At 39.6% G+C, this 18,142-nt stretch overlaps 2 long non-coding RNA genes across 3 annotated transcripts; one reads left to right on the forward strand and one right to left on the reverse strand.

Annotated features, from left to right (window-relative positions):
- Positions 1–791: 791 nt before the first annotated feature.
- Positions 792–18,142, reverse strand: LOC117199822 (uncharacterized). 2 transcript variants are annotated; one of them, XR_007479234.1, is made up of 4 exons: positions 17,181–17,944; positions 12,145–12,217; positions 9,489–10,289; positions 792–1,171 (listed from the first exon to the last, which is right to left on the reverse strand). It is a non-coding gene; the product is annotated as an uncharacterized LOC117199822 (long non-coding RNA). The 2 variants fall into 2 exon arrangements; XR_004481154.2 differs by lacking the exon at positions 792–1,171 and having other exon boundaries at positions 9,166–9,842; positions 17,181–18,142.
- Positions 1,165–12,920, forward strand: LOC117199825 (uncharacterized). The gene is made up of 2 exons (XR_007479235.1): positions 1,165–6,121; positions 8,264–12,920. It is a non-coding gene; the product is annotated as an uncharacterized LOC117199825 (long non-coding RNA).

The following is an 18,142-nucleotide window of genomic DNA, read 5'->3' on the forward strand; positions in this document are numbered from 1 at the left end:
AGTTATTGTTTGGTCCTCACAATAATCTTTTAAGCCGGGTAATTTTATTATATATGTTCAATTGACAGAGAAGCTGAGGCTTAACAAAGCTAAAAACCTTGGCCAAGTTTGTCACGCTAATATGCAGCAGAGACAGACTCCAAACCCAGAGCTGTGTTCTAGAGTCAGGGTTAACAATTCTCCAATAGAGTAAGAAAAACTGAAAACCAAGGAGTCTAACATGAGCCTCTGTCCCGGGAAAAGCTTTCCAAAGGACAAGATCAGACCAACATCGAGTTTGCATTGACTGGAGAACTGAGTTACTCTTAAACCTACATGTAAATGTTGTGGTGGAAGATAGTGGCTTAAGAAAAAAGCTTTCCCCAAGGACTGGCTAGAAGGGGGATTCTCCAGGGAGATGAGGTGTACGGTCTGTGAATTTCAGCCCCAAATGGAGCAGCCTATGCAGGACAGGACCTGGTTAGGTTAATAATATTTTTGACCTGTCACTTACTATGGAAAATTCTAAATTGACCACAGCTTCCAGCTGCTTCAGATGGGTTATTTTAATAAGAAATTGCACTCACAGACTGTCAGTTTCCTGACTGATAAACCTAAATGCAAATAGTATTTCATACTGTTTGGAAGAGGCAAAGATCAAGCTGAACAGTACCTTTTGGCTGGGAACTCCCTAAACATTTTCTAGGAGCTCTTTCTTCCTGCTGGCAGAAGAAAACAAATCTAGTTGGTTATTATAAGATGTTTCTTTTTCTTCTTTTTACCCTCAAAGAAAAATACACTTTCCTGAGAAATCTGATATTATAACGTGCTCTTTTAGATATTGCCACATAATTTACACTTCTGGCAAAGATTCTCCCAGCAGCCACTTGGGATACATTTTCATTCAGCACATTGGCACTCTTCTGTAATTTTGATAAAGGTCTTATTCACTGGGATAACCATGATAACCCACTGTCCTTTGGTTGTCCCAACTGGACCATTTGTTGAATGGCTTGAATTGCTGAGTGACTGGATAACCATGTTACCCACAAAGCACACTGGGCGGAGGTGAAACACAGATGATTACATTTAAGGGCTCATTAAGAGCTGGCAAGGCAGAAGCTGGGTAGATCTGCTTGCATTAGCCAGGTCCTCCAAGTCTTTCTGTTCTCCATGTTGAAACTTGGCCAATCTTGTCAGTCCAGTGACAATGGAAAAAAAAGAAAAAAATGAAACTCTGTTAATAGGATTATACGATTTGGGGAGTAGAATGTTGTTACAGATGATTTATTTTGAAAGCTGATTTCGTTTTAGTGAAAACAAGCTCAACCCATTACACCAGAGGCCATGGTGCCAAACACAATCATTTCTAGTTTGAAAGATGTGATTGCTTTTTAATGTGGAAATTTCATGAGGTTACAAAGAGGAAAAAAATTCAACTACTTTCATGTAACAAAGTCACTTTGGGATGTGGGTTACAATGCCCTGACAGTGTCCAGATACCCTGACCACATCTCAAGTTAGAAAGGTGGATCTGTTTGATTTACACCATTTCTCAATTGTGTTTCTCTTATGCCTTTGAAATAACATAAGAGGTTTTTTTTACCAAAATAAATAGAAAGTTAGGTAACCTAAATACTGGAAGTATGCAGAATCAGGCAAGGATAGGCAAGATAGAGGAAACAAATACAGGTAAAGAAACTTAGTCTACAGACCTCTGTGTGTGTGTGTGTGTGTGTGTGTGTGTGTGTGTGATAGAGAGAGAGAGAGAGAGAGAGGGAATTCTCCTTTGCCAAAACAGTTTTATTTGCTTACTCCAGTTTGACCAAACCAAAAGCCTGTTATTTAGCCTGTTCTAATTTAATCTCATGATTTGCTTTCACCAGGTTCCATAGCATCTTCTTTTCTCACATATATCTTTGGGGGATTTTAAAGGAAATAAAGACTCATCAAAACAATTTTTAATGTGTTCATAGGGTATGGCTGAGATTATCATAATGATAATGGCTAGGTTTTGACTCTGCCATAATTTATCAGATATTACAATTCTTTGTTAATATGTAATATAATGTGAATCATAAAAAAAAAACAGTTGATGGGATGAGGAAAAAAGTGTTTCTACTGGTAAAAAAATCACTATATTGAGAATGATCAAAAAGTTAAGCCATCTTGAAGAGAACTGAATGTTTGTTATGTGGAATGCATCTCTCCATTCTTAAACTAGGCTTTTATCCCTAGCTGGGAAGGATGGAGCCATAGCAGGGAATACAGCCATGACAATGTAGCGTCATTTTCAGAACCTTGGGTAGGAATGACATATACACCATGAAACCTTTTTGTCCTTCCAGTAACTGGTTGTTATTTTTTGCCTGTGCATTTTGCATGCCTGTTCTTTGTGACTGGCAGGGGAAAAGCAGGTGAAGAAGCCATATGATTGCAGTGCTTCTTGCAAAAGTTTGGCTGACAAAATTGCTACTGCATCTTTGGGAGCCAGCATAAAAGAGCACAAATCTGAGCATCAAAGGAACTGGGACACTGGAAAGGAAAGGTGCTGGCCTTTTTTGGAGTAAAATTTAGGGGGAATGAGTTAGGGGTCTGATAAACAAGCAAAGCAAGACTACAATGTCCAGTTTCAAATTTAAGCAAATCCTAGTTAGCCCCTGACAGTTCCACTTAGCACACCATTCATTTAGTACTCAGGCCAACACTGAACTGCCAGGTCAGCTAATGTGGTGAGTGTACATGTCCTTCCATTTTCCTTTTTTGATTCCTTCTTTTCTGTTCATTGTCACTTCAGTTCTGATATCTAAATACCTACACAGATTATTTTACTTCTTAACATCAATTCCTGTAAGAAGGAGACTTGAGTACAGTAAAGTAAAATTTGGGATCATTATGAATCAATGTAACTAGTGCTTAAGGGAAGGGCTAAGTGCTTTAATTTATTGAATGGCTACCATGTTCCAACTATTTCATGTACTTATTTAATCCTCACAAAACCTTGAGATAGATATTATTATCCCACTTTGAAGAAGGAGGAATTGAGATGCAGGGATGATAAGGTACCACAGATTCATCTACTCCAAAGCCCATGTTCATCCCACTAGTTCATTCTGTCTCCCAACTTCACTTATGGCAAAAGCCTATTGTTTCTTGGGGCTGAGGAATGGACTTATTCAGTAATATGAAGTCTAGTTATGACTCCAATTAGGACCTCAGAGTCCTTGGTTATGAGACTTTGAGGAAAGGGTTTGAAGATCTTCAGATGAAAGAAAAATGGAGCATAACTTTCTGTAGTCAGATGTATATTTGATATATATATGACAAAGTGCTATTGGCTTATATAGGTTTTTTCAGCAAATAAGTCTCTGAGACCTTCATCTCTATATTCTTGGTACCTAGAATAATGCCTGACCCATAGTGGGTATCCAATGAATATATGTTGAAATTAACTGTGGGATCCATAATTATGGGAATAAATCAGGAAATCTGTTAACTAGTGCAGAAACGATATTTCAGATTTATTTCCAAAGTTGTCATATCTGAGGTGATTCTAAAACATTTATCCATATTTTACTCTTTTATGGTATGATGACAGTGGTGATCGTAAGAAGACTTTGTAAAATGACATCTCTCATTATGTTCCTTTTTAAAAGGTGAACTATACATGCCCCTACAACAATATTCCCATAATGAATGAGTCTCATGGAGTATTGATTAATGGCTTCTTCAGTTAAAAGAAAAACCAGTTTCTTCTTGGATTTCAGTGGTTGCTAAGACTGCGCAGTCTATACAGGAAAAAAACTGCATGAAACCAGACTCCAAGCTCAGAGGGCAAGCATGCACACTGCACCAGAAATCATGCTATTCCAATCCAAATGCACTAAATCCTCCTGTAATGTGTGGTCAAGGAGTTAAGTTCTAAAGGAAAATGCAAACAGCCTAACGTGGAAACCATATCTGTCTGTCTCCTTCAGCCTCTGAGCCTCTCTGACAGGACTCTGCCGAGGAAGGTGTCTTAATGCTTCACCCAGTAATGATAGCCTCACCAAGTGCTTCGAAGGAGTTATACAGTAAGGGCCAAGTTTGGGTTTGGAAAAGAGAGGAAGCAAACTGACTCTGTGGTTTGTTATGAGATCCTGGGAGGAGCTTTGAGCGTTACAAAGAGTCTTTCCTCTTCCAACCCTTCCAACCTCCTCCTCACTCCCTCCTGGGTTTCATTCTTTTTTCACAGAAGCTTGGCAGCAGGCAGAGTGAGAAAGGCTAGCTGAAAAAAGGACCCCTCCGTTCTGGTCTCCTTCGCATGACCTATGACTGCAGCCCCAACAGTAGATTGTGAAACTAGAAGCCCTCTTTCATTGAGTCCGTCTTACCAAGAGGAAAAACTGCTTTGTGTGATGACTTTATGGCAAATCCTGGCAAAAGCTTTGCCCTGCATACTGAAAGAGAGACATTTCTAACCGCAGCTCATGAACCACACTTATTTACTCTGGCACATGCCCACTATTTGTTCATAGGCTTTCTGTCTCTACCAATGTGTTCCAATTTTGGAGGCTAAATCACTGCCACTACTTTCCAGGACATTCCGCTAGGCTAAGCAAAATCACCCTAAGCAGTAGTCAGAAACCACTGGAGTAGTATTGTAAATACAGACTATTTGACGAAAATGAAAGATAGCAAACATCTTATCGTTTTTGTGCTGCAGAATTCCATGGGTCATATCTTGCAGAAAGTCATGCAAGACACTAACAAGAAACTAGAGCAGGGTACAAGGGCTTTCATCCCCACTAAAACTCAGAAATTGTGCTTGAAACCACTTTGAAAGTTGGTCACAGTCTGACACAGCTTTAAGTACATACTATGACCCTGTTCAGGAGTCATGCTAGAGATTAGACACAACCTAACCTGTAGTAGCCTTTTGTCTGGTATGGATTTTAAAATAAACATAAGATCTGAAAACAGTGGGGCAATACATTTCTGCATTCGGTAATAGCCATCCCATCCCCATGTGAGTCTTTACCTTGGGCCTAATGATGGCTTAATGGGTCATGTTGAACCAGGTTCATTTCAAGATCTGGGATAACTGGGAAACTCTCCATTTGTAATAAAACCTCCCCGCACTATTGAGCTGCCTTATTCCTTATCTCATCCCAGGCAGGGACTGAGGAAAGGATACATGACATGATACTGCTTCTCTATCCATACCTCTTTTGCCTGTTTTCTATTAGATTTGTTTCTAACCAAAGCAGAGTTTTTATTTACCCATGTGTTTTAATAATGAATAAGAGTGTTATACATTCTGCAACTTTGATATCAGTGCATCAATATGACCATGTTTGTGTTTGGAAAGAGGAAGGAAGCTCACTCCAAAATCAAGTGCTCAGTATCCACCAGTATTCTTTTGAGGTGGCTTAGCAGATTCTTGAAGTACTTACATGTTTTACAATACCTCTTGAGACTTATTGAAACAAGTCTCTTTCATCCTAAGGGTGAAGCAAAATTAAGTTGAAATAAGCCACAATTAAAACTCCATGTGTTGCTTTACAAGGCAGAAGAAAGGGTATCCATATCTCTATCCATGTGTATTCTGTTAACCTTTCAGGCATTTTAACTTTGGGTAGTGGTCAGCATGAAGGGGGACTAGGTAGGAACAAGGCCACCACATCAAACTGATAGTGGGGTGGAAGGAACATTTGACACCTCCCGCCTTTTCTGCCCCCTGTCTGTTTTTAATTTTGCTAAATCATTCCCGTCTGGAGATTGTATATTTTAAGTTGCCTCTCCAAGCAACACAGAGGTACAGTGTCAGAGAGCCTGATCTCAAAACCAGGCAAAGAGATGTGAAAGCTGTAAAGGCCCCAAGCCACAAGAAAGACAGAAAAGGAACAGGGTGGGGTCCTGGCTTAAATGATATTAGCCTTCAGGGTGTATGCAGTAACTGGGAAGATGCACTGGGAGACATAACCTTTCTCTCATGGTGAGTGTAAGACTTTTTGTATGTTTGTGTTTTAAAAAGTTAATATCCCTTTGAAAGTTCTAAAGGTGACTTCCTGGGAAATGTGAACTACCATGAAATTTTACTGGAAAAGAGATTCCAAGGCAAGAGACTTCAAAGTGAGATTTGTCCATCATAAATATGAAGGTAATAGACAAAGGGGGAAAACTGGTGACAAAACCTAAAATGTGTTTTGCACATGTGCACATGCATAGAAACATCATGATGCTATGGAGCCCATCAATAGTGACTTTAAGAAAAAATATTACCCTGTCTATATAGCCTAACACCACTCCCAAGTCATGTAGATCTGTTTGGGAGAATGTCAGAGTCACGTGTTCTAGGTGTTGGCATTTACACATACATGTTGGCATTTATACATCTATAAGATGGGCATGTTAATAGTTTCATCTACAGAAAAATTATAAGTCTCAGATGAGAAAGCAAGTAAAGTGCTAAGCATGGTGCTTGAAATAGTCAGTACTCAAAAATTATCTGCCATTATTATTTAAAGACTTACATGATATGGTGGGAATTTTTTAAATGTAGTGCAATCATGATAACCAATAGCTTCCTCTCTACAAGGAATAGCCTTGAACCTAATTTACAGTTCTTTCAATTTTTTGTTTATTTTTCATATATACTTCCTCCTGCTCAGGTTTATTGAGGACTCTGTGAATGCAGCATCACTGCAGCCTTGTGCACCACTGTAGTAATCTCAAGACAGTGTTAATATTGTGGTTTTAATGAAAGGAATGGTGTGGGCTTACACACACAGATATGCATTGCATGTGAAAAAAAACCCCAAACCTTCTGAATGGCATTTCTTCATGTTTTATCACCATTTAAAGGAATAATAAAACTACCTATTTACTCTTTTTTTCCTTTTTTATTATATATATATTTTTAAATTTTATTTATTTATTATTTTTGGCTGCATTGGGTCTTAGTTTTGGCACGTGGGATCTTTGTTGCGGTGCGCGGGCTCCAGGACACATGGGCTCTGTAGTTTGCAGCACGCAGGCTCTCTCACTGAGGCGCATGGGCTCAGTAGTTGTGGTGAACAGGCTTAGTTGCCCCGCAGCATGTGAGATCTTAGTTCCCCGACCAGGGATCAAACCCGCGTCCCCTGCATTGGAAGGCGGATCCTTTACCACTGGACCACAAGGGAAGTCCCATAACTACCTATTTACTCTTTTGCTGATAAAGCAGATGATGTTTATTGTAGTTCTATAATGTATTTACCTCATCAGTTTCCCAGAAAAATCCCTGTTTAGTTATGTGCCTAGTTGCAATGCCATTCTTTCTTAAAAGTGATAAATTATGGTTTTAGGTTGTTTTCCTTAAGAATTTTTTTTTTGTATTTGTTATTATCTAATAGCTATAGAAGCAGTGGAGAAGTTACCTCAAATGAGAGAACAATTAGTAAATGAAGACCAGAGATTCATGGTGTTTGTATGTGTGTATGCACAGGCACATGCACTTGACCAGACACACACAATTGAGCTCTTTTGAATCTGGCATCACAGATGTTGAGACATATTTTTGCAGAGCAGTTTATGATGACATTGATGAGCTATATTGCCTCACAGTGATCTCTCAAGGTGAGCGAAGGCAATCCAACAGATGTGGAAACTAAAGTGTTGGGAGCCCCGGCACAAGCCCCAACAGGTAGAAGCCCAAGAAAGGGAGTGACAAACCAACAAACTGTTCAAACCAACAAATGTAACTCCTGACTGGGGTGTATTTGTTTTTGAGTGAGAGAGGAAAGTATATTCAGGCACATACACTTGAGCCAGCACTGGAAATCCTATGCCCCGTGTGCATTTATGTATGTGAAAGACATGCGTTTACATACAGAAACCACATAATTATTAGGAACCAACAATGGTGCCCTTGATTCTCACTGAAAATCACTGTAAGTCCCATGGGAAATTTTCCTAAGAGCTTAAATCAGAGCCCTGCCCACTCAGTAACTCAGCAAATGTGTCCCGGCTAGGCTACAAAGATATTCAGAAAATCTTAGATTAGGATAGCAAAAATGAAACATAAACAGTGTCAAATCAAAACTGCCATGGGCATTTTTAAAGTTATTTGGCTTAAGTCATCATGTAATCAGAAATAAAGCATTGCTTCTGCTTTCAAAGGGACAGTTAGAGAGCAGAGTGAAGATTTGATCAGAGGCATATAAGCACTTAAAAGAAAACAGGCACGGATTGTGAGATTACATATTCTAAGTAGGAATCAGCTGCAGGCACTTCTGAATCATTTGTCTTTCTGATCTTTTAGGAATCAGCCTGTAGGCAAACCACGGGGTGAGGCCGGGAATGCCTGGGTGAGGGTGCATGTGCACGTGGGAGGGGTGCTGAGCACCCTCTCTCAGTGCCAACCCCCCGCCCCCTTGGAGAAAGGTATGTACAGTCCTTGGTCTACCTGTTGACAGAGGAGTTAGGCATGTTCTCCTGCTGTCTTGCTCCCTGCCAGCACTTCCTCCCTCACCAGTGATGAGACCGGGCTATGCAAAACAGGTACTCTGACTGTGCCAGGCTCCAGGGCCGGGCCTTCCTTACTCAGACTAGGTATTTGTCTTTGTGCATGATTTTAAGGGTGTGCTAAAAAATGTGTCTATGTCCCTAAAATATTACTCCCATCAATTTGCAACATAGCTTCTGAAACTTCACCACTAAAAATTCACATCTTTGAGTTAATGCTAATCATCCATGGTAAGAGGGGCGGTGGATTAAACTGTTTTTTGCCCTTTCTACTCTCATTCTAATTAGATTACCAGATAATGCCCTGCTCTCTTGAAAGTGGAAGTAAATATCCAGTGGGAATGGGGCACAATGCAGGTAGAATTCGATAGAAAATTTGGTCAACATGAGAAGTGGAAAAGGTCCAGAGCATATCAGCTCAGGTGAGGGCCACTGTGAGGGGACCTTGTGTAAACAGATTACAGAATTACACCTCTAGGCAGGGGAAGTAGGAAAGAGGAAGAGCCATTCCAAAATAAGTAAATGTTGCCAAAGAACCACTTACCAGCATTTCCTAAGGCTGGTCCTGCTGCTAGAGTGTAGACCTTCCAGCAAAATATATTGTGAAAAATGTCACCCCTCCACCATAAACAAATACCCCACCCCCACTCTGTCCCTCTGCCCCAGTTTCTCATTTGGGAAACTTACAGTTCCTATGGCAGCCTCCAAGGTTTTTTTGGAGGAACAAGAATGTTCAAGGAAGCTAGAGCTCTTCAACCAAATGATTTTATATCTCAGATTTCCCAGTTCTGACACCCAAGCCCTCACTTTGGAACATCAATAAATCCTTGTTATATTGTTGCCTGAGACACCATAAGTAAACCTCTTGAGAAATGTAGAGATGTACACAGGCTACTCAGCATAACCTTGTCAAAAGAAGATACAGTACTTTCTGGTAGTTCCTATCCCATAGTCAGGAATAGGTCATTGTTTTTAATCAGAAATATATATATATATCTTTTACTATCTTATCAATTCTTTACCTTCTTTTTGCAGGTTTTTATCCTTTAAGAGAACTGCAGATGGTTTTGGTATATAATATATAATATGACCTGTTAAGATTATACCAATGAAATTGGTTTCCTGGAAGACCAGAAGCCTGGACTGTCACCACACCTCCAACCACTCGATGCCACTACTTCCGAATCATGGGACTTGCCTGTCCACTCAGGACTGTGGGACTCTTGGGGAAATTGCCCAGGCCATGTTTCACAAACAGGCCCTGGAACTCGTGGGAAAGGAGCTGTCTTGACTCATAAGAAAGGGGGCGCTCCAGGTTTCGTTATGCGTTTTCTAGAGGTACAGATGAGGTAGGGTGAAGGAGATAGAGTTCATGCCTGAAATAAGGAAAGAGATAATTATCAGGAAAATATTTCTTTAGACATTCAACCCAGTCCCTTGGGTTAAGAAGGAATTTAGGAGCCCGGTTTTCCTGATACCTTTTTTTTTTTTTTTTTTTTGCGGTACGCGGGCCTCTCACCGTTGTGGCCTCTCCCATTGCGGAGCAGAGGCTCCCGACGCGCAGGCTCAGCGGCCATGGCTCACGGGCCCAGCCGCTCCGCGGCATGTGGGATCTTCCCGGACCAGGGCACGAACCCGAGTCCCCTGCATCGGCAGGTGGACTCAACCACTGCATCACCAGGGAAGCCCTGATACCTTCTTAATTTTGATAAAAGCATGGATTTTAAAACAACGACAACAACAGGGGACTGTCATTGTCATTTCAGGATCCATCAGTGTCTTCCGATAAAGCTGTATCAGTAATAATATTTTTTAAAGATGTACTTTCATTTTAAGTAGAGAAGAAAAAAAGAAAAGTGAAAAACACACTTTAGCCACTTCATCTCATTCAGTTGAATTTTTCAGGCAAACTACAAACAAGAATGATAAAGTCATTTAGCCTCTGTTATCCCAAATGTCCCTAATGTTTTCCTAAGTATGTAATTTACTCTCATAGCAACTGCATCAGGAAGACAAAAACCAACAGAATTATCCACAGTTTACAGATGGGTAAAGAAACAGGCAAACAATCAGGTGAAAAACAATTTAGTTCCCTCATTAGTTGTTTTGTCTTCATGATCCCATGTTTTTGTTTTATTTTATTTGTTTGTTTGTTTATTTATGGCTGCTTTCGGTCTTCGTTGCTGCGTGCGGGCTTTACTAGTTGGGGCAAGTGGGGACAACTCTTCTTTGCGGTGTGCCAGCTTCTCATTTCGGTGCTTTTCTTGTTGAAGATCACGGACTCTAGGTGCGCAGGCTTCAGTAGTTGTGGCGCACGGGCTTAGTTGCTCCGCGGCCTGTGGGATCTTCCCAGACCAGGGCTCGAACCCGTGTCCCCTGCATTGGCAGGTGGATTCTTAACCACTGCACCACCGGCTAAGTCCCCCCATGTTTTTAAAATGTGTTTTTTTTAAAAAAAAAAAAAAAACATTGAATTGATTGAGTGCTTTGGTGCTAGGAGGACACAACCTCAGAAGAAAAGAAAGTGATCAATTTTCCAAAATTAAATAATGAATCAGTGGTGGTGCAGCTACTAGAATCAGCCAAGAATATAGTTATAGAAACATTTAATCTCAGAAATGTCATTCCATTCATCAACTCAAGAAAAGCTTTCCTTGTGAACCACAGAGATTAAATAGTTTTAATGGAGATTATATCTAAGGAGGCCACCCAAATTCACCTTTCCATTATTCATTCCCTGGTTGTAGTCTAGAAACATTAGGTATCTTGGTCCAGAAATACACATTTTCCATTGAAATTAAGTATGTTGGGTTTTCCTTTCTTTGGGCTAAAATTAGTAGTGAATCACAGACTATTTCTACCAGATAATGTTACCAAGGAAAAATGTCTCTTTAAGGTTCCTGTGGATTAGATAGGCAAAATTTTCCCTGTACGAGGCTGTGCCTCTGAACAATTATGATGCTGACCCAGCAAAAGCAATGTCTACATTTCATCTTTGGAATCTGAGGAGGAAAACTAAAACAAGTGGTCATTACTGAAGGGGGTTTCAATAATTGCTTTAATGGGACAGAGTGGTTTTATGTGAAGGTCTTTGTGACAACTCAGGAAGAAACAATCAAAAGGAAAACTGTTTTTACAGCTTGTGACAAGGTAATACCAATAAATAGGAATGGCACCTTGATCATTCATCCCAGAGACCCTGATACTTAGTTTGACTGTATAATTTATCGTCCAAACCAAGATTTTTTTTTAGAGAGTGAAAGGGGGTACAATTAACAATTACGCTAGAACAACAGGTGTGAATTAGAACATTTCAGGCAAACGGGACAAATGATCACCCTACTAATACTAGAAAGGAGAAGGATTAATTATAAGAGAAGAACACTGACATGGGGCAGGTTTCTAATTAATATTTAATATGGAAAGGAATTTTTTAAAGGAGTTTAATACATGCTCATTTTAACTGTAGAGGTTGGTGATATCCCAGTCATATCCTCTTTGTACTGATCATTAAATCAGTGAGTCTTATCTTGTTAAATGGTAGGTTATTTTATATATTTCAGACACATTGAAAGGAACATTGATTTTTTTTAACCCTGAAAACCAATTAGTAGAGCATAATAATGCCCTTGTCTCCTGAACATGAATGCCCATTCCATTGGGGAGTAACCTACTTACCTGGAAAACAGGAGTTTTCAATCTATCTTTTTGGACGTGTCGCATCTTAAAGGTAATGTTTATTCCATATCATCTTGGGGGATAAAAGACCATTGTTAGCATGGAGTCTTGGCACATAGTAGGTACACAATAAATATTTGTTGAATAAGTGAATGACATGTACTCAGCAGAATAATTTTTTAAAAGAAATATGAATACATATATAGAAAATCATATATTTGCTTTTATTCAACTCTTTCTAAATAGTTGCATAAACAAGATAAAAGTACACACTGGAGTCAACAAATTATCATTTTGCATGTCCTTAAAAATCACAGCAAAGCAGGTTGCTATTCAGAACTTACAGAGGAGACAGTATCTCTCTATAGATCCTGCAAGCTTAAGAGATGAAACAGTTTTTCTCTTCTTTTGGATTATTTGTTAGTATTAAAAATAAAACCTGGTTTTCACACTTAATTGAAGTATTCTATCCCTCCCATGCTTAGGACGGTTATCTTGGAAAAGGGATTTGATGTTGGTGTTGAAGAAAGCTCATCAATGGCTTGGCAAGAAATAAGAGATGAAGAGTTCTGGAAGCCTGTAAAGAAAAGCTCATAGAAGAGAACAGGTGAAACTTTAGGAAAGGACACCAAGGAACTAATAATAATTTTTTTTAAAGGATTGTTATATCTGATATAACTTTGGGGGGAAGCTGGGTGAAGGGTACATGGCACTTCCCTGGACTATACAAATACTTGTGAGTTTATAATTATTTCAAAATAAAAAGTTTAAACAGATTTTTAAAAGGAAAACGTGAGAAAGTTGAGATGGAGAAATAAACTGCCTTAAGACAAATTTCATGTAATTTGAATGTGCTAAAGGAAACTATAGTGAATCCTTCAACATTCCTTATTCAATATTCAGGAAATATTTTTTGAGCACCTTTCTCTATAACAATCATTTTTCTTGATGTTGAGAATACTGTGGTGAACAAAATAAAGTTCCTGTTCTCATGGAGCTTACATTCCAGTGCAGATATATAATGAGCAAATAATAGTCTAATAGATACATAATGCTTCAGATTATAGTAACTGCTCAGAATAAAAATAAAGGGGTAAAGGGGCACAGCAAGATAGGCAAGTGCTATTCTAAAAGTGTTCAAGGAAGGCTCTCTGATAAGGTGACATTTGGGTAGAATAAAGGGAGGGAACTGAGCCATGTGGGTATCTGAGAAAAGAGCACTGCAGACAGATGCTACAGCAAGTGTGAAGGTCCTGAGGTGGGAGTATTCCTGGCATGTTCAAAAAGCTGCAAGAAGGTCAATATGGCCTGAGAACAGGGAAGGGGGTGATAGAGGATGAGTTCAGGGATGTAGTGTGAGTACTGGAAGCATTATAGGCCTTGAAGACAAAGGGTCTGTAGTTTAGGGCCAGGTTGGGGTTTGGTCATAAAAGTTGAAAGACATCAGCATGGAAATGGTATTCAAAGTCAAGAGGCTAGATGAGATCATCAAGAAAATGAGTTTAAATAGAGAAGGCAGGTTGACTCAAGAACTGAGCCTTGAGCAGTCCTGATATTTCAAGATGAAGAGGATAAAGGAGAAACGAAAAAGCAGCAGACTGTGAGGGAGAAGGCGATCCAAGAAAGGTGTCCAGAAGGCCAAGAGAAGAAAGCGTTTCAAGAAGGAGAAGGTGATCAACTGTAAATGAGATGAGAGAGAAAATGAGGATTAAAAATTGATCATTGGATTTGGCAAGTAAATGCCCTAAGTGGCCTTGACAAGACAGTTGAGGGAGAGTGGTAGGGCAGAAAGCCTGAGAGGAGTGGTTTTAAGAATGTATGGGGGGAAAAAAAAAAGAATGAATAGTAGGGGAGGAAGTGTCTTTACAAAAGGAAAGACAGCTCTTTCAAGGAAAATTGCTGTAAGGGAGCACAGAGAAATGGAACAGTATTTGGAGAAGGTGTGGAGTTGAGAGAGTTGAGTGGAGGTTTCACCACTAAAACTAAGCAAACAAAATAAAACAAAGCCAAGAGTTTTGTTTTTGTTTGAGATTGGAGCTATAGCATATTTATGTGCTGATAGGATTGATCCAGAAAGCAGAGAAATTTTCTTGAAATAGATAGTTAGATTTAACCCAAGGTTGAAGTCTGTAAAGTAAGAATGAGGGGGATTTCAGCTGCATCATTCTGGATTGATTTAAAGGGAAAGTTGAGAGAGGAACTGTCACTAGTGTTACTATCGTTTCTTGGTCATGACCTTATCTGGGCCCTACTCATAGAGGGGAATGTAGAAGAGCAAAGATAAAGGAACAGAAAGTTCAGAAAACTTCAGGGAAGAAGTCAAGGAAGAGATCTGAAGTGAATCTGTGGGATATAAAAAACAAAAAATGGCTGACTGGAAGGGCTGTTCTGGGAAATTTTGATTATAGGTGTGTAGAAGTCAAGTGCAATCCTTTGGTTGGGTTTATAAGTTTTTAAGTTATTTATTGTGAATTAGTATGTAGTTTGTGTAAAAAAAAAGCAGACAATATAGAAGTACACAGGACAAGGAAATGAAAGCACACACACACACACACACACACACATACACATACACATTCTTTCTCATATTCTACTCTCTAGGGGGAACCACTGTTAATTTGGTGCATATCCTTAGAGATGTGTATGGGTGTATTTATAACATACATATATGTATGTATAATTAAGTTATAAAAATAGAATCATATACTATTCATACTATTCTTCAACTTGCTTTTTATACCGAACAACATGTCTTTTGTATTTTTCCATCTCAATAAAAAAGGCTCTACCTCTGTCTTTATAAAAAAAAATGAATAGATAATACATGAACATGATACACTATATAAAAGGGACAACAGGGTATATAGAGAATCTCCCTCTAATTTCCCAGCAGTCAGTTTCTCCCCAGAGGCAACCACTATTACCAGATCCTTAAATGTTCTTTCACAGCTAGGCAATGTGAATAAACACAGATATGTTGTATTTATATAAATGGCAGATTACCATACATGTTGTTGTATATCTTGCTTTTTGAATTTTAACTATATATCTTAGACATCATTCCATATAGAGCTGCCTCATTCTTCTAAATGGCAATATTGTATTCTATCGTTACTTAATCAAATCCTATAGCTGGATATTTCTAACTTTTCACAATGAAGTGAATTCAACCATACTGAGCAAAAATTTAGAATTTATTCAGCAAAGGAAAAGAGAAGAAACCAAAATACAGAAAGACCAAAAAAAGGCATTTTAAACTATAAAGAACTGTAGATTAAAACTAAGTCTGGAAAAAAAAAAAAAACTAAGTCTGGGGCTTTGTCTATGTGGCATTAAAATTAATTCTTGAAAAGTAATTTGAAATTCTAGGTGCTGATATTTTTATTTTCAAAAAGGAATTAATCTTTTTATTACTTTCAAAGAAGATATGAACAATGAAGAGCATCTCTCTGTTTTGAATGCCTGAACCCTCTTAACAACCCTGATAAAGCATTTTTCTGGGACCAATCAGTGAAGGTCTAGAAAGTCATTTTTTGTTCATAAAAATGCCTGGTTAAGAAATCATTCTCCTCCATTTGGTATTTGTTAATGGCTATTACAGTTGACACTATTCATAGAGGCTGGGTTTACAGATATTCTGAATAAATTAATGTCACTGAAATGACACATCTACTAGGAAACTCCAAGGGGAAAAAAGTGATGTTTTTCCCTGTATATAAAATACACTATTAATTGAATTGGCTAGAAAGACAATGTCCTGTGGTGGCTGGAGTCTTAAGGTATGAGTCCTCATGTCGTTCTTTGACCACTGGGTGTGTGAAGTTGCATTATTCTATTCTCTTTGCTTCAATTTCCCATTTGGAAGACAAGAGAAATAATTGTGTCTGGTGCCTCTACCTACCCCCCAAGCCATGCTGAGAGAAGCAGAAGTGAGAACCGGCACATGGCAGAAAGTTTTCCAGTAAGGTACTGTTTCTGTCATCATGTTAGTGTGACTGACCCGGTGATGTCTCAGAGTGGGTTTAGAGGCAGCAAGATGTGTGTATCAGAATCAACTAGGGAGATTTGTCAAGCCACTCCCTGCGTTGCTCCTTCCTTCCATCACCTGTTGAGAACCACTGTAACTGAAGAAAACTTCAGTGACTAGTTCCAGCAGGTATGGGACATAAGTATTGGGTTCTAAAGAGTGGAAGATGGGCACACATTGATTAAGGTCAAGGACTTCTGTTTCAGGAAGAGCAGAGTTGAATGTTGGCCCCACTCCTTCATTAACTATAGGATTTTAAACAGTCTTTTCCACCTTTTGAAGCCTTCATTTCCTCACCTGTAAAACACCTGCCTTTAAGGTTGTGGCTGCCAGGTCACTAGTTAGTGCTCAGTAAATAGTTATGCCACTGTTTCTTCAGTAACTCCAACCTTAATTGTCCACTCTGAACCATGGATTTAAGGCAGTATTTGTCATTCTCTCATAAAGGTTTAATAGAGGTAGGATCCTTACACACATATACGCTTAAATGTAGAATTTTAAGGCTGGAAATAACTTTAAAACCATAAAGATTACCCTCACCAAACTCTCACCTTATGGATGGCAAAACTGCGGCTCAGAAAAGCAAGAGATTTATCCAAGGTTACAGGGATATGTCTAAGGGTCAGGAATAGAGCCACATCTTCTGTCTTCCTGTCCAGCACTCTTCACTTCCTGCCTCTCAAACCACACATTTAATAAATACAAAAATACTTGCTTTAAGAAGTTAACGATGAGGAAGTTATTTCCTTTCTATGGCAGGGTCAGTGACGTCATCACATAGAACAAGAAAAATCCTGTGAGATGGCCCTCATCCAGCTAATAAAATTAATAGCACAGGAAGGTGTGGAAAACTACGTCCTATTATTGCAGAGGTGGCATCCAAAGACCCAGAGATGAGTGAGTGACAGCGTAGTCTCTAGGACCCAGATAGAGACCCACATAGTGAGGCGAGAGACAGTGTATCAGGAGAAGAGTTTCCAATATCCCTAACGGCCCCAAATCTGCTTACCCAGATTGTTCCTGGACTTCAAGCTGCTGTGCCTCCCTTGAGGACTCTCAAGATTTCCAAAACCTTCAAGTTTTTTCGCATGGCTGCTTCTTCCTCATATCCTCGACTCCTGCTCCGTGACTAATACAGACACCAGTGTATCTGCAATGAACTTATACAATTCCCCTGCCCTGGATGAACCACACCCACGGGGAATTCAGGAAGCAGAGCAGGGGCAATGATTAACACCAAGAAACCTTACATTCAGGTCAGCAGATGAAGGCAACAGATCAAGTCTGTGACTCTCAAAACAGGCCCAAAGGATCTTCTCGGCTCCCTCAACAGGGAAGGGCACCATCACCAATTGAAGAGTTACGCTATGGGTCTGATTCCCAGGACCAAGTGGAGTGGAGGGGAAGGTCACAGAACTGGAAACACACCCAGTCCAGTTCTGGACACCTGCCTGTCTGCCCACGAATGACCACTGTGGAATCTGAGGCAAGAGAACAGCCCCCAAAACTCAGCCCAGAGTCTCTGACTCTGAGCATGGCCCGGCCCTGAAACCACAGCAGTCTCCATTCCAGTCTTGGTCACCATCAGGAAGGCATCTGTTACCTCCTGCTTGGCCTCCAGTTCTGTGGTCGCCAGTATAACCCAACGGCCATAAATTTCAAACTCGGCTACATGTTGCCCTACTTCTAACTCTAACTGCCTGCAACTTGCCCTTTGAGAAAACAGCTTTACTCCTGAGTGCTCTCTGCTAAATGAGTGCCACCTTGTCTCTTTCCTCCACATCATCATTATAATTAATAAGCAACAATATCATCCCTGGTGGTTATGTTCTTATTAGGTGTTAACTGGCCTTAACATCATTATCTCATTAGGCCTTTCCACCTAAATTACTTTATCAGCTTCCCTCTGAAGGGGGTCTGGTACTGTCTGGCTGAAAGGAATCCCCTGCACAAACACGAGAGAGTGAAAGG

The sequence above is a fragment of the Orcinus orca genome, chromosome 9, assembly GCF_937001465.1.
Source record: "Orcinus orca chromosome 9, mOrcOrc1.1, whole genome shotgun sequence".
Lineage (NCBI taxonomy): Eukaryota > Metazoa > Chordata > Mammalia > Artiodactyla > Delphinidae > Orcinus > Orcinus orca.